The following is a 6,403-nucleotide window of genomic DNA, read 5'->3' on the forward strand; positions in this document are numbered from 1 at the left end:
TTGCATTAATGTGTGTCGGTTTTGTGTGTGTGTGTGTGCGTGTGTGTGTGTGTGCTCTCTGCGTACGTGTTGAGGGAAAATATTAAAAAACACATTGCTAAGGCCACTTTCTTTTTATGTGTTGCTTGAAATGTACATACTGTATATGTATGTACTGTATATTTAAGTTCTTTATTGTGAATTTTCAAACAAAATTCACATTCTGATTTATTTAATCTTTTGACACTTTGCGGCGCCAAGTTTACCGTCCGACCAAAATAATTTTTTGTCCGTATTAAGGAAAACATTTTCCTCACCCTCTCATACAAGCAAATTAGGTAGATAAGTTATATTGACATATTGTTATTCTTCCCCAGTATGCGAGAGATTTATTATTAAAAGAGAAACACGCACACACCGAGTATAACATCTTCTATCCTATTAAAAGTCCACATGCGGCATTTTTCGCTACGGTACGATACTCGTTGCAATAAATATTACACAAGTCGTAAAGTTATTCAGTTCTGCAGTTATATTGAGCAGTAACGTCAGTATTGAAACAAAACAAATATTTAGTAGTAAAAGTTTTGTTTAAAAATGGGCGTTTTCCATTTGGATGATTGTATTTCCTCGTCTAGTAGTATTTGATCAGGATCTTTTTGCATAGGCCTTCTACCATCTAGTTGTATCGACCTGAATCTTTCTGCACAGGCCTTCTGCCATCTAGTTGTATTGACCTACCTGGATGTTTCTGCATAGGCCTTCTACCATCTAGTTGTATTGATCTGAATCTTTCCGCATAGGCCTTCTACCATCTAGTTGTATTGACCTGAATCTTTCCGCATAGGCCTTCTACCATCTAGTTGTATTGATCTACCTGAATCTTTCTGCATAGGTCTTCTGCCATCTAGTCGTATTGACCTGGATGTTTCTGAATAGGCCTTTTGCAATCAAGTTGTATTGATCAGGATCTTTCTTCATAGGCTTTTTGCATTCTGCATTCTTTCGTGCAATAGGGTAGAAGCATGAATCACCTTAGAAATTAAAAAACAAAATGAAAGCAAGATAGGAAACACCCATTTAACATAGCAGACAAATTATAGAATGTATTGGATCCTACACGAGTGCTCTTTTTAAATAAAAAGTATCGGATGAGTTGAATAATTTTTAATAGCTCTGGCGAGCAAAATATTAAATAATTCGTAGTTTCATAAATTTCATTTCAAATGAGTCTATAGGTACGGTTTTATTTATCACCCGATGGAACATACGATTTTTTGTCAGTAAAACTGCAGTATAATGTATTTGGATGCCTCTGACGTTAAGCTTTTCCTTTACATTGTGTCATAATTTACTCTCGAAAAATTAAGAATATACATATCTCGTATTCTAAGACGGAACGAGACTATCAACAATACTACCGTCAGGCACTCTTTTCATAAAAGAGGAATAACTTAATTTAAACAAAACAAATCAAAACAACAACAAAAAAGAACGCCACATATTGCTGTAGAAAATTTAATTGAATTTTTTTGAAATGACACATTTTTCTCATTTCCTTGAACCTTATAAAATGGGATTTAATATATTTCTTTTGATTTTTGTTAAAATCGACCATTGTTGTGATGTTTTTGTCTTTATTAAGCTAGGTGTTATTCGTAATTTCTTCGTCAATCCTACGGATCAAGCCCCGAATGTATGCTCGTTGTTGCTATTAGCTGCCATGCGGACTACCTCAGTTATTTACAAAACAATGATAGACCGCGAAGTCGCGAATGCGTTGAACTATTTTGTTATTCATATCTTCATTATCACCATTAATAGCCATTAGTACAAACATTACTATCTATAAGGGGCCCCGTGCGGGCGAGTGATCCAAAGGGCTCGCCTTTACCGATCACTGCCATCTCTGCTCTGTCTCTGTGGGTTCAAACCTCCTACTCGGGCAATGTGGGTATCTGATAAAGCTTGCCAGTAGCTTTGCTTGGGTCGATAGTTTTTTCCGGTGATTCTGCGGGATATTCCTCCACCAGTAAAAACAGCCGCCATATTTAGCTTGACATGCGTTGAAAGAATGGTGTTAACCCACCCAAAAACCAAAAAAAAAATGTAAAACAAACCCATACTATGTCTTCATAATGAACAATTACATTTAAAATGTTTATATGTCAAAAACTGATATGTAATGGTACAACATTTTGTAGAAATATTTCCGCCGTACATTGTTGCGTAGTGAGCATGACACGTAACTATACTGATTGACGTATGGGCTATGCTTACAATAAATCTCTGATTGTGAAGGATGTGATATGATCTGTATTCGGCATCAATTTAATTTTAATTAGAGTACGTTCAATAACGATCCGACAAATATATCAGTGTAATGTCATATAGTGGAGAATGGCAGAGTTGAGACAAGCCAGAGCAAATATATTCGGAAATCTTGGCGGACTAGAGAGGATTATTCTGACTTCGATGGGAGTATAAAAAATGTTGGCCTTAAGAGAAAGTAATCCTGATTGGCTAAGCCCAACGGGGTTGGGGTGTGTTTCCAAAGACGAAAGTCAAAGTTTTAAAGTTATCCCAAACCGCTTCGATATTAGTCAGTTCGAGTTTTCTGCTAAAAGTGAAAGATGGATAAAAGATCAGTGGAAATTAGGTCTTGCGTTAAAGAAATCGTCCAAGGGACAGGGTGTCTGGAAATTTTAGAGACCCGAAACCAAAGAAGAGACAAAGATAATTCTCTGATGATAAGTGAGCGAGGTTCGAGAAGGTACAAAGGTACTGTCTCAATTGCACACAGTATGTTCACTGATGTCCATCTTTAATTATTGATTGATGTTATTGTTTTAAATTCATGTTTCAATTTTCTTTCAGTTCAGAAGTTAATTGCTTAAATACATGTCTTAAATGTTATGCTCCTCGTGTATGATGTGAATGAGTTCAGATTTAGTGCTTTTATATCTAATATAAACTGATGTAGTGTATGAATTTCATGCATTACTCTGATACGCATAGTGAGATTTAATTTATTTATCTCGAAGTTTATTGGAATCATCCGTCCTAAAGATCTCCTGCCTTTCTTCTATTACGAACTGTGACAAGTAAATTACCTGTCATAAATGATTTATATCATGTATGGTGATAATTGATTTTTTTATGTCTGGAAATCTCTGTCAATGAATTGCTAGTTAGCAAAGTTACGTAGTTAGGACCAAGAGTGAGGTCTATTAATTACTTTGTGCAATTAATTTGTGAATTCTTTTCAACTGAGAAAGGTATGTCGACTGACAGTTCAGTTAGTAATTAATAATCAAAGTGGGGTGTACTGATTAACTAGGATGTCTAATTATGTCATGTTCCAGTGGGAAGCGAGCAGCCGCTATAAAATACATTAATTTTCTGATAAAAGTATGAGTGTGGCGAACTGGGCATATTAGCTCAATTCTGTCGAATTGCGAAAAAAACATTATATGACGTAAGAAGAGTGGGGATATTGTTTGATCCCAGGAGAAGGAGAAGCCTGACACGTATTTAGGTTGCATGTACTATTTTTATTTGAAAGAAAATATAGCTCCATACCTGTTTTGCCAGAAGAAAAGAATACAATATACATACAAGACGGTCGAAGAACCGGAGATTCGAGGAAGAGAGATGGAAGGAAAATGAATACGGCAACGCCACCTATCACTAACAGTGATTTGGAAAGACCAGAAGCAACCAGGTGATGCTGACATGCCAGCAATTTGAGTTCGTTCAGTCACTTGAATATATGATGAAATTATTTGTATCGGTGTAATAGAACGGCTAATTGAATTAAGCATAATTTACTTTATAACTCTACTTCTCAGAGGAAGTGAATCATTCGTATGTAATGATCAATTTCATTTTTGTTTATGTAATTTATTAAATTGTTATATATTACATACACGGGCTGGTGTTTTTCTATGCTAAATAACTGCTCAGAACTATGTTATTAAATCCATTAATTTTATTTTTTATTTTATTGTTTACTTGATCCTGGCAATAACACTGCGGTCGATCATCTAGATAACGATAACCAAACCGCCATAGGGAGTGAGGAGATCTCACATCAGCTCGCATTTCCTGACATAATGTGTAAGAACAGACATTATGTCTGAAGTACGTGCCCTAGTTTCTGTATAGTAGGTATCAACGATATCCGATGATTAGTCCAGATGGGACGCTCATGCAATATTTCCAAGGTCATTGAACGAGTCAGGGGAAACAGCTGAAGAAACGTATACTATCATAGCATGTAAAAATGTGGAAAAGAAATCCCTATGAAAAGAGTAGTTGTAAAATCTCCACCCAAAGAGATAATGACAGCTGAATCTTGTCTTTATACAGTAACGAAAAACAATAAGTCAGATCGCACGAAACTGGCAGTAGCCAGCAACAACAGTCATCAAAAATTACTTAAATACGATAGCTTAATTGTTTCTGGGAAAGGCCAAAGGTATGATAAAAACTGCTGTACCACACTTCAACATTAAGACCTCTGTCATGTCACGTATCAGGAATTTGTAAAGCATGACTTAAATAGGGCATTTATTATTTCATCTGAAGAATACATGCGAAAAGGTTCCGAATAGGACCTAAAGGAAATGACGTACTTGGTAACTACCAGGGCAACATTAGTATATCTAAAGTCATCAGTTACAGGAACTTTTAAACAACACTTGTCTTAGTCGACGTAAATAAAATGATGAAAAAATGTTCTATACTCTGTTTTGGTACACCCGGCACCTATTGAAAGAAAATGTATGCTGGGGTTAGCATTAAGTCAAATACCAGTCAGATCGGGTTCAAAACGGTATTCCTTTTCCTGTACACAATCTGAATAGACCCTTTTCGGAACAGCTTTATCATTATCCTTGAATCTGATCGGCATCAAGGACATATATAATTTCTGTCAGTACAATGATTTGCAACGAAATTTAATTAAAAAATAACTTTGAGGTTTGATTCGAACATGAAACAATATAACGTTGAATATTAATTTGACCGTATATGTGGTATTGTAGAATTTACGGAGTTTCAAAACTAAATGCTACGACATTTTGTGCTATGTGTCGATTTTAAAGCATTCAATTAGAGAATAGCTACATGTCTGCCATATTTGAAACTTTCAAGCACCACGAAGATTTTTCAATTAACTCTGTGCATATATGACTATCAAGTGATTGGTTCCCGTTCCATATATACCAAGGAACCAGTCATCTACTGCGGTAAAAATGTCAGTTTTATTTGTTGGTGTGGGTTGGTTTTGGTGTGTGTGCAAATGTTTAAAGAACAGGACGAAGTGCAATCGGTGATGACAAGTTTGGATAAAGAACTGAGATTAAAACATGCAGCTCACTGTCATTTTGTGAAATAAAATGTTACCTCTGGAACCCCATTGTTCGTGACCTTTGACATTTTTCGTGGGGAATTAAGAGGTGCTGCGTGTAATTCGTGCGACTTAAATTTTCAACACCCAGATTTCAAACCTATTCTGTTTAAATGATAGGTTTTGGTATTGACTTGACCTTGTAGCGAGCACTCAACGATTTTGTCATATGTACACAGTCTTTGTTTCCTTTGCTTATGTCTTATTTTAAGTTTGTCGAACATTCCACAATAGCTCATACAATACACAATCTTGTGAAGGATTGTAGGCGGAATACCTGAATGCATTACGTGTGGGATGCGTACCGATATCCCATAATACAGTGCATGTGGGATGCATACCAATATCCCATATTGTAAACACGTAGAACACACAAAACAAGTATTTACAGCCTTGATTATACGACGCTAAATGAGAATTGTCCGCTAAATCTGCTTGCCATTGATAATCGATTCCAGCTAAATTCGGTTGAGTCCTGGAAAACGGTCGCAGAATGAGCAACGTGTGTGTCAGTTATTAGTGTTACTCTTGTCGTATATCATGCTGAGGGGCCCCGAGTGGCCGAGTGGTCTAAAGCGCTCTCCGTTACAGATCACTGCCATCTCACCTCTGTCTGCATGGGTTCGAGTCTCGGATTCGGCCAATGTGGATATGTGAGAAAGCTTGCCAGTAGCTTCTCGAGGGTCGGTGGTTCTTTCCAGGGGATTTCCCGGGTTCTTCCTCCACCATTAATACTGGCCGCCATGTATAGCCTATCGTGTGCTTAAAAATGGCGTTAAACCCTACAACAACAACAACATCATGCTGACGTAAGCTTCTGGGTTTGGGCTTAGTGGCAAGATACAATTTTCGAATTCCTCTGTAGCCAGCGGCATCTGCAGGACTGTAGTCAATACTTGTTAAATGCATCTCCAAGTGCTTGCTGTTGTTACTGCTCCTCAGCTTGACACCCACAGTTCAATACTTCTTTTGGTCTGGATCGGAATGCTTGACGTGTCTGATGAGCAATAG

Source organism: Sinohyriopsis cumingii, chromosome 7, assembly GCF_028554795.1.
Source record: "Sinohyriopsis cumingii isolate HCF-2022 chromosome 7, ASM2855479v2, whole genome shotgun sequence".
Classification (NCBI taxonomy): Eukaryota; Metazoa; Mollusca; class Bivalvia; order Unionida; family Unionidae; genus Sinohyriopsis; species Sinohyriopsis cumingii.